The 10,967-nt window shown below is 35.5% G+C and overlaps 1 protein-coding gene and 1 long non-coding RNA gene across 4 annotated transcripts in view; one reads left to right on the forward strand and one right to left on the reverse strand.

Annotated features, from left to right (window-relative positions):
- The window catches only part of ARL15 (ADP ribosylation factor like GTPase 15), a 234,636-nt gene that overhangs the window by 206,986 nt on the left and 16,683 nt on the right, over positions 1–10,967 (forward strand). The window lies entirely within an intron of this gene.
- Positions 1,718–10,966, reverse strand: LOC127478734 (uncharacterized). Of its 2 annotated transcripts, none has more exons than XR_007907298.1 (3): positions 5,437–10,966; positions 4,115–4,315; positions 1,718–2,761 (listed from the first exon to the last, which is right to left on the reverse strand). It is a non-coding gene; the product is annotated as an uncharacterized LOC127478734 (long non-coding RNA). The 2 variants fall into 2 exon arrangements; XR_007907299.1 differs by lacking the exon at positions 1,718–2,761 and adding an exon at positions 2,776–3,785.

The following is a 10,967-nucleotide window of genomic DNA, read 5'->3' on the forward strand; positions in this document are numbered from 1 at the left end:
AAAATTCACAAAATTTACATATGTTAACTTTAATTAAAGATGGAGTATACGAATCATACTAGAGGCATTATGGTCTTTGCATGTGCTTTCTGTAAAATGAGCAGAACTGCTCTCTCCCCTCCTACAAGAATAGCTGAAGGTCTAATCAGACCACCAGCCAGTGAATTTTTTTTATAGGATCCAGTTGTACTTGTTTGTCCTGCATTTGTCTTTAATCTAAACCCAGTTGATTGCATTTATACTTTATTTTTACTGACAGATCCTGTTAATACATTTCAACTCTTATCAAGGGAACAAATGAACCATTTTTTTGTTTCCTGTGACAAATGTTACTTTTTCATCTTGATTTTTCTGAGCATTGTCCACTTTTCAATATACTCTGCTTCAAACTCTGTAAAGTCCTTTTGCAGAATTGTGCTTTCCAGTTGGCAAACATCAAGCTGATACACTACCAGCTGGACTGGAATTTTTTTATATGAAGTAATTTCTGCAGTGATGAGTTAGACATCTTTAGAAGCAGAATGTTTTATTGCTTGTAAGTAATCTAAAGCTATTTTGTATGGCTGATCTCTTCTCAGCTCTACATACTTCCCCTCTCCAATTCCTGCTGCACTGCCTGTGGTCTGACTGACATGATGATGATACTGTCCTTTCTATCAATCTGTCTACAACTGGACTATAAAACAGTGTGGCTGGTGGCACTCTTCACTGCATTTTCAGTAAACTGCTGTACAATGTGCAAATACTTATTTATTCAAAGTCTGAGAATTTGATTCATCTCCAAAACAGTTTTAAAGTAGGCAACAGGGCATGTTTTCCAGCTTTTTTGGAGCAATGTATAAAACACTTTGTAGTATTAATTTTTTGAAAAACTATTGTTAGTGCTAAATCTTGTAAGAACGTGACTTCTTTTTGGAGAAGACAGTTGGAAATGTCACATTAGTAAGATTTTGAATTTTAGTTCTTACCAAGTAAACCTTTCCTGTTATAAGTCACTAAAGCATCTGTGAATTATTAGCAATATACTGCTAGTACACTGATTCACTATAAAACAATAGAACCATTTTCCAGTTATGGAAGCAGACATAAAACATTACTTTGCAAATTCTGGTCTGTTCAGTAACTCTGGCATGATCTATCTGTCTGTATTTATAAGACCATGCTAAACATTCAAATCTAAAATGTTATTGAAGAACCTATTTTTAGTTTTGGGCTTTTTATATATATATTCACATCCATGGCTTCCTTGCAATTGTTTCTTTTTATTTGAAATCTGGACCACTGTAAAGAAGAAAACTGCACTCCTGAGTTGGAAATTGAGGAATATTCAATAACCTGTTGATAATTGCCCAGTTCTCATGCCAACTGTTGCATAATAGGCATAACAGAATAATAGTGCTAAATTATAACTGGAAATGTTGGGTATAATGCCATGATACAGTGCTACTTTCAGACTGTAGAAAAATCACAACTCAGATTTATTTTTGGTGCTTATGGCTGAAAGATATTCTATTTGTTGTTTTATTGCCTTTGTACTACTTTGGATTGCACAGGCTGTGATGATATAAAACTAGATCCTGCACAGTTAACTTGCATCAAGTTTAAAAATAATGTTTTAAAAGAATCAATTTCACTGTGAATGCATCTAATCAAATAAGTAATTTAAACATCATCTTACTCATGTGTAGCAGACCATTTTACAAGTAACCGAGGGTTTTACAAGCCTGTGTTTCAGACAAGGTAATTGGTTGTTTCTTGTATGTGAGTTTCAAACTTAAACTCATTAACTTCCATATATAGAACCTTTCCTAGCCTGGTAAAGAGTATTTAGTTAAGGTCTTTTTAGCTATAGTCATGTATAATAGTTGATTATCAAGAAGTGGTAAAATGGTGCAAATTTCGAGTATGTTCTGCAAAAGCTAGTGATTATAACCTTTCAACTTGTCACTAGTGGTCAGCAAACTTAGCATATGGTGATTTCTAGTGTAAAGAAAACTCAATTAGCAATTGCAAATGTGCAGAATTATGACTTACCTTGAGCACCAGAACCCCAGATTCTAAAGAGGTGATTTTACCTTCATTAGACAACAAATTTGAATAGGTAGGTTATACTTTGAGTGGAGAGTGCTTAGAAAAATCTGTTGCATTAAGGTATTTTAGTCAACTGCTTTTAAGCTTCTTGTCCTCATAAAAAGTTGATGTCAGCTATATATTTTCTCTATATGATTTCCTTTTCAGTGAGATGCTTACTCTAGGTGTAATAGTGTTGGTAGAACTGCGAGTCAGATGCAGAGATAGAGGGAAGGAGCTGCCTGGCACCTTGCAGAAGCTGGGTTTCCCTTTCTGCAGGAATCACTTGCCAAATGTCTGCTTTTGTTTTTCACTGATACAGTCATAATTGGGGCATTACTAGGACATAGCACTTGCCTTCAGGTCCTTTTCTTCAGAAATAATCTGGCTTTTCAATGACACTGTAAAGGTACTCCATAGTTGTAGTGTACAAAGGAAAACCTAAATTCACCTAAAGTGAATAGCTTCTCTAGTCTCTGGGAACACTTTTTGCTTTACCAATATTTTATGTTAACTTTTTCAAAAATGTATTTATTGCAGTTTCTGCTTTTTAACAGGAAATGGTTAATTGCAGTTAGTTCTGAGCTTCCATTTCCGCTGTGTGGATTTTACATAATGAATAATACTCCCTTCGGCAAAAGACCTAAAGGGAGGTTCAAACCATCCTACATTTGTACACTGTGCTCTGTACCTGGTAAGGAACAAGAGAAATAGGCATGACTGCCGTCTGATCTGTTCATGGGAGCACACATCTTGTAGAACCACAGCTATTGCTGAATGGCTTTTCTTTTGTGTTCATACTGGCTCTTAAATTGGAACGGTGTCGGCAGCATGAATGTGGGGAACCAACCACAACCCTTAGAAATCCTGTTCTGTGCTGTTGATACAAGAATACATGTCTGTACAATGTTTTGTTTCTTTGCAGACGTGGGCACAGTATACAGATGTTATTTATTCAAGTGCTAGATTTATATACATGTTCAGACATGCAAATGAATCATCACACATGCACCTCTCTAGAAAATACTGTTTATCTGAACAGAAAGCATGCTATTTGCAGAAAGGATGTCATAATAACGATTGATCTTTGGACTTCTCATTATTGAAAAGGTTATTTTGACATTCTACATCACAGGTAAACTTTTTTGGGTTGGGGAGGGTAAAATCTCAGCACTTGTGTACTTTTGTCTCAGGTTTTGTTGCTAGTTAAAGCCATAATATGTAGTTAAAGCTAGCATATTTTGCTGCTGAAATCAACATACTCTGTCAGTAGTGTTATATTCTGAAGTAAACCATGAGTATCTGCAGACTATTAAAAAAAATGATACTACAAAAATTCTGGAAGGCCTTGAAAGATTTCTTTTTAAAGCTCTTGACTGTTGAGTTTCTACTAGTTACTTTTATTCCTTACATCTCTAGCTATTTACCTGAAGATGTAACAAAAACAAACCTGAGTGAGACAGTAGAGAGGAGATTGGTGATGTAGTAAAAGCTTTTAGTAGGTTTCTTGTAAAATTATCTTTGGATCTGTTCCATTCTATGTTTTTTGTTAACAGATTAGGGCAATGATAGTCATTTAAACATGTTATTCTAAGTTTAAATGGATCTTATATTCAGTCACTTTTTATATAGATTAAGAACACATTTGGATGTGCTAAGAATACACTTACATAGCAAATTGTCTTCATATGCAATAAACTGGCATTTTTGTGTCTCTGCAGTATGTGGAAGAAAAAAAGATGTGAATATTAAATGTCCTCCAAATAGCTATCTTTAACCAAGGCTAATTTTCAGCATTACTCTTTAGGATTTTATATTCTAGCACTTTAAATTTGTAACTGTCAGACAGTATCTGTGGCATCCCAAAGTACTTAATAAAACACAATGGGTAAGAAAGGAAGCAATAGGAACAGTAACTTAAAGAATATGATGTCCGATTTTCACTTCTGATTAATTCTTTGGAATAAGATAAAGAATTAGAGCTGTAGATAATAAACAAAAAATATTTTACTGTGCTTTCATTGGATGCATTTTTGTACAGTACCTACTTCTCTGTTCTCATTGTTTCACTTGTCACTCAAGAAGAGATGCTGTTTCACTCGGATAATTGTGAGCCCTTGACTTGTTTTTCCAGTGCAGCGCTGGTTGTGTGAATCTTCATCTGAAAGTCTGGTTTTCTCTATGTAGATATACTGCTGCTGTTCTCATGTTATTTCTATGTCTTCAATTGTAGGAAAAACACATGCTTATATAAACAGAATATCGTCAGTGAATAAGACATGAAAGGCTGAGTATATAGCTATATGTTTTTGGCAGCTACATGAGATTTACTATTTCTTTTGAACAAACAGAATGTAACCAAAAAACTAATGCACTGTAGTACCTTGTTTTGTGGTAAAGACTTGTGCAAAGAACTGATAGATTCTAGTAGCTTCTCAAAGCCCATCTTTGCTTCCATCCACATACACATCTCAGTGGCACTTCTGCAACCTCGGAAGTGCCTATACTCACTCTCATCCATCTTATTTGTCCCAGACCCATAATAGCATGACTCTGTCTATCTGTAAAAACAAAATACTTATCGATTTTAAAAATCTTCCCACTCTCTAGCTCACTCCCTCTTTTCTTGTCTCACATTTGTATTTGCCAGAACTGTGTGCTCTCTGTTTGGAGTAGTGTGGCTATGCTGATTTGCCAGGCATCCTATTTCTTCATTCTGAATAGATAGTTATCTTCTTTAAAATACATTTCTTTCAGCAATCACTTGCAACGTGAAAAGTGTTGTGGCTTGTGACCTCTGAAGATGGAAAAGTGCACAAAGTACCGTGTACATTATTATAAGTGACTGTGTTCCTCTTTGTAAAGACTTAGGAGCCAAAAATATCATCCAGGTCTCTTACAAAGCTAAGTACAAAGCTCAGTTGGATGTGCTTCAGGTGGTCTTTTATAAAACTCAAAATCTAAAAAAATTTAAAAAAAATATTGGAAAGCTGTACAAACGAGAACACTAATTTGTAAAGTGTTCACCACTCCTTGTGAGGCATTGTAATAAATGGCTTCTGATGGCTTTGAAATCTTGTCTAGAGAAATTGCTGTCATCATTCAGAAATGCTGAAGAACACAGACTTGATTTTTCTTTTGATTTGACTTCTGCAGGTCATATTTTAAAATTAAAAAAAAAAAAGCAGCTCAAATAATTCTCATTATCATAATATATACTTAATGGATCCATCCCAAATTTTTAGCATTGTAGATACAGGCTTTGGCACATGGAATTCAGTGAGCAGTGAAATATGGATCTTCAAAGAACTAGAATGTCAGGGCATTTCTATGGCTGATAGTGGTGTTTGACCTCAACTAGCACACCTGGAAATAGCTCTGTGGCTAGGTTGCTCCAGACCAGGGCATATCACCATCCCATCATCTGGGCACTTTCATTCCCCTCCCTGTTGTGTAACAGATATCCTGTATGGAATCAATAACTATGAGGTACAGGTGCTTTGGGAGTGTTTATGATGCATAGGTGCATTACAAGGATCCCTCTAGATATGGATGAGATCACTGTTATGAAGCAGCATACAAGCAGACCCACGTGAAGTATCTTTTCAGGATGATGTGAAGTGTCTCTGTAGGAGGAATAAATGTTATGAGACTTTGGCTAGCAATTGTACACGTTACAGCAGCTGCTCTGGTCAGACAGGAGGTCCTTTTCCACCAAGTGGGGTGTCAGATGAGGAACTTTCTAGCAGATTTTTAGGGAAAAGCATGAAAGTGTTAACTCCTGAGTGACAGTGGATTGAGCTAGTTGATTTAAGATTAAGTGGCTATCAATCCACTCCACACAATCTTATAAATCACTATACTCAGAAGAGGACCAACAGAAAAGTACACGTAGCAGCTCAAGAGGCTGTGCAGTTTGCAGTCCAGCACACTAACATAAACTAGAGTGGATTTCAGTTTACTTTTTAGCATCAGTGGTGATTTAAGCAATGAGTTCTACTCCGTGGTTACTAGGTCAACATTTGTGGTTTCTATTTAATTTGCCAGAATTTCCTTTTTTTTTTTCTGTTTTCTTCTTTTAGACATCTCTAATGCCATCCTTTTCCTTACTGCAACTGTTCAAAGCTTTTCTGTTTATTTTAAAGTCTTCTGTAACAGTATAAATATACTCTGAGTCTCTAATTATGGTATTTTTTTCTATGCCACCTGCAAACATTTTACCTTTTTAGCTGCCCAGTTAATTTTCTTTAAGTTCCTCATTTTATGTAGTTTCCCTTTTTAAAACTATGTGACGGACTTTCAGCTTCTCTTCTCCAAAGACATTGAATTTACACATGAATTGTCTGTTGTTCATGGAGTGGCAATCAAAATTGGGTCTCTTTCCTGCATCTTCTAAACAGTTGCTCCAAAAGGCAGATTTTTATGATGTCTGAAAAGGTAATCTCAGGATCACAGCTCAATGAAACTTCCCCAGTGTGGGTATAGGGAACCCTGATCTACCATTATTACTTCATTTCTTGTCCATGCAGATTAGGGATAGATGAATGAACCACTTCTTGCAGTTAATACATGGATTCAGCAAGTTAGATTATATTAGTTGAATTCATACTCCCCACCAGTCACCCTCTTGCAGTAATATTTGGTTAGTCCTGAAAAAGTCTTTCAAAAATTCGGAGTAGTTGAGACACTGATGAGACCAAGCCTTTGACTGGATATGATATACATTTTGTTACACTTTTTTGTCCCCACTAAATTGTTCAGTAAACAGCAATGAATGAAGAAATATTTTATCCATTAAGTTCTCCAGTTACCAGCCTGGTAATGTAAGTATCTATCTGAATTTTGTATTTGTTTGGAACAGATTAGTCCCAGTGGGCTGGAAGCCGATTTGTGTTGATGAAATTTGGTAGTAAAATTTTGAATTTGAATGAAAAATAATACTTTCAATCATCTTTTTTTTTTTCATGTTGAATTGTAGAAATTACTTGGTTTTCATATAATAAAGTATCTAAGTTTTCCTATAGATCTTATGTTCATATGTGTGATGAACTGACTAGATGATGAGTTTCAGTAATAGAACATAGAAGAGGTTTCAGCAGGGCCTGGTTACTCAGCTTACGTACATCAGTTTAGTAACATCAGTTCCATGCTGCTATGATAATTTACACCAGCTGAGGTTCTGGGCACCAATCCTTTTATTGTGTCTTGACTTTTCTAGCATGGAGGTTAAGCAACATTTGATAACCATATGTTTAATGTATTATGCCAAAAGAATAGGACTTAGAAGGTGGAGTACTGGAAGACTGGGAATTTCAAACATGTATTGTTAGATTTTATTGACTTCAGAATGTGGTGTAAATACATTGTCAGCTTCTCTATAAAACAAGGCCCCCATGTGGAGTCAAGACATACAGTGAGATCCTGTAAAATTGTAGTAAAGAAGTCTTACAATTATGTAGATTTAATTATGTTTTCCTCCAAGATTATATCTTAAAAATTTAGCATTCTCAAAATAAACTCTTGAAAATGTAAAACCAATATATAAATGCACATCTAATGTGTCAGACTTCTTAAGTACTTTGCTCCAGCATCCATGAACAGGCAGAAAACTTTTCACTGTTCATGCAGAGGGGAAGGCAGAAGAGCTTCTCTGAGGAACTCACCCCTTTTGTAGTAGTTTGACTGAAGGGAGCTGTAAAATAGTAACTGTTGATGATGCAAGAGCTACCTACATGAGTGAGTATTCAGAGAATTTCAGCTTCCTTTGGATACTTTGGTGATTAGTGTACATCCTCTTAGGAAATCTGCAGGCAATGAGTGTGAATGATGGTCATCAAGGCAGAAAGCAACTAGAGAAACAAACATGGATGGAAAGCTGAGAGCATTCCAGTGGAAAACTCAGCTATATAAAAAGTGTTGGGCATCTGTGCCAGTCTGTTTTCGTGTAGTTGTTTCATCTGTTGCGTGTAAAAAAATGGTTCTTTAGTTAAGTCTAAAAAAAAGAATTGTTCTAAAAAGTGAATCACTTCTTCTGAGTTGAGAGGGGGAGAAGTTATAGTAAATTGGAAAATATTTGTTCCTGAAAACTTCTTTCTGGAAGTTTCAAAGTTCATAGAGCTCACTTGCAAAACTCACTAGGGTTTAGCAAACTCCCTTGTGGTGTGAAGTTTAAATGAGGAAATATGGCAACATACCACAAAGTGTCCCTTGGGTTGTGGAAAATCACTTCCGTGCTACTTCTGGTTTAGTTATTTATTATTTGTAAGCCAATTAATGTTATTTTTCTTGATTTGTGTTAGACATGAGTCATCTAGCAAATCCTTTTTTTCTCTGTAGAAGGTATGAAGCTGTTACTTATGCGAATATAAGCAGTTGTGTTTTTATGCCAGTATCAAAACGTCCCATTTCAAAAACCACTGGTTAAGAAACACTTTGATTTTGGCATTCATCTAGGACCTATTATGCAGATACTCTGAACTGTTCTTTAGATGTGGAAAATGATGACAGCACATCACTGATTTAGTTACATTTCAATTACACAGCTAGTAATAGAAAAAAATACACTTTAATCAACATTGGGCATCCAAATAAATAATTTATCTGCAAAATTTATTTCACTAAATTGCTGCTGTTGGCATCTGTAGTCATTTTTCTTGGCTAAAGGGTACCTTGGTAACCTGTATTGTGTTTGCCCACAAAGGCACAAGACTCAATGCTAGTCTGCTTATGGCCACCAATGCCGTGTGCATGTGTTTCTAATTTTAAACCCAAGTATTGTCCTTACAATGTAATGATCATCCTTCATATGGTGTAGCCTTAATTCAAGAGTCTGTGTAAAGAAGATTGCAGACAGACTTCAGTGAACTCAAGGGGCTGATGGCAATAGTCTTCCAGTAGAGGGGGTGTGGTGGACATCCTCTGGGCTGTGGGTCTGAAACATCTCAAATTACTCAGCCATATTTGTCAGTTTAAAACCAGTGGGCTGCTCTGCCCGCTAACTGCACTGATACCTTGCTTTGTTATCCTTCTGTGCAGCTTTTACTTCCTCCCCTTGTGTGACAGTCAAGGAGGCTATTGCTGAAACAGGCTAGAGAGCTTTCTTACCCTGCTTCTCAAGTTCTGTGATCAGTGCCATTGAGTAAATTCAATTTGGTGTCACTTCAGCTGCAGGGAACATAGCAATACATCCCTTATAGAGATTAGTATTTTGGTTCTTATCGCGCATAACCATGCCAACATATCAGGTACTGATGTGGCATTGAAATAACAATGCTAAAAAGTAGGTATGATGATACTAAAATACTGTTTGTTGAAGTCCTGTTTCTTTCAACTTTTCAAATGTATGTCTTAAAATTTGAGGGGAAGTGAATGTCTACTACTACACTGCGTTTTCAAAGGTTATTGATATAATTGTACTTTGATGGAAAGAGATTCTAAAATTTTTCACCTGTATCCAGCTGGGTAAGCAGAAGGTCCATCTCAAAACCCATTTTTTCCTGACATTTATTACTAAACCCTATGGTCAAAATTTCTTTCTAAAAAATAAGAAAGCCTTCCTGCCACATGGTTGTGGTTGAATTCTGAATTATGTAAGTTAATACAACTACAGTTGGTTTTGTCCATTAGAATACATTAATAAACAAAACTGTAGACACTGTAAGAGCTACATAGAGATGTTACAGCTTGTATGGACTTTGGAAGCCTTTCTTTCTTTTCTTTTTTTTATTCCTCCTGCACATGCAGCCTTACGCAGTGTGGCTCCAGTTGCCTGTCTAGGGTCTCTACTCCCTACCATGTTATGAGTAACTACTCCTGTTATTGTGCTGCATATTTGTGACACAGTCTGTGATAAAAGAAAATTAAGAGTATTTGGCAAATAATTACAATGAACAAGAATGTCCAGACTAAGTCAGAGCTAAATACTTCTGTTTATATATTGACAGTAGTAAGTTCTGATGGATATAGTTTTCGATGTAAAAACTGAATGTCTATGTGGACAAGTCAAACATGAGTACTTTTGGATTATTTACTTTCAAAAACTAAAATTTTGATGAAAACAGTAAATGGTGGATTAGTATAATCTGCAGACTACTGTCTTCTCCTAAGAAAATTAAAAAATATGTTTTGATATTTTACTTGGTATTTTGAAAAGTGATTGGAATATATTACTAAACTAAAATCATTCCTTTCTCAGTCTTCCTGTGGGTCTGTGTTTCTGCCTTGACAATTGGTGCAGCAAATGTTACTAGTTATTGGTCTTTCAAATAAACTGCGTCATGTCTCACATATATTTATTACTATCCTACTAACATTAGTGTGCTAGTCTTTTATGTTTAATTTTAGAAAGACTAACCAATTTTGGAAGAATTTTTATTTTTGAAGGGTTCTCTATGTCACTAAGAGATGCTGTGCTATAGCTCACATTTGGCTGGAATGTTTAGAATTTGTACATTTTTGAAGTCTGATTTGTGAAGTTAGTCTTGTGACAAATTCTGCATCTTAAGTGTTTACCAGTAAGAGTATAATGAAACATTCAGAGTTAACATTAAAATACAAACATAACCTAAAATTTCTTAGTTACTTTTGCTGGTTTGGATATGGTTTTGAGCAAATGTTTCATGTGCTTTGCTCTTTGCCTTAAATCACTACAATTCTTCCTCAGACCTCCCATGCTGTTAAATGCATGGGTAGAATGGTAGCTTCCAAGCAGTTCACTCACCTCTAAAGAAAACACTTTCAGGTCATGTTACATAACCTGTATTATAAGAGCAGATGTGGGTAAGATTCTAAAAATTAATATCCTCATCTTTTTATGTTGTGGTTGTTTTTTTTTTTATGTTTCGGTTTGTTTTTTTGAGAGATCTGAGAGAGTTTTCATTACAATATTAATACACTGG

This window comes from Manacus candei, unplaced genomic scaffold (genome assembly GCF_025592945.1).
Source record: "Manacus candei isolate 608988 ecotype Guabito, Panama unplaced genomic scaffold, ASM2559294v1 h1tg000061l, whole genome shotgun sequence".
NCBI classification, from domain to species: Eukaryota; Metazoa; Chordata; class Aves; order Passeriformes; family Pipridae; genus Manacus; species Manacus candei.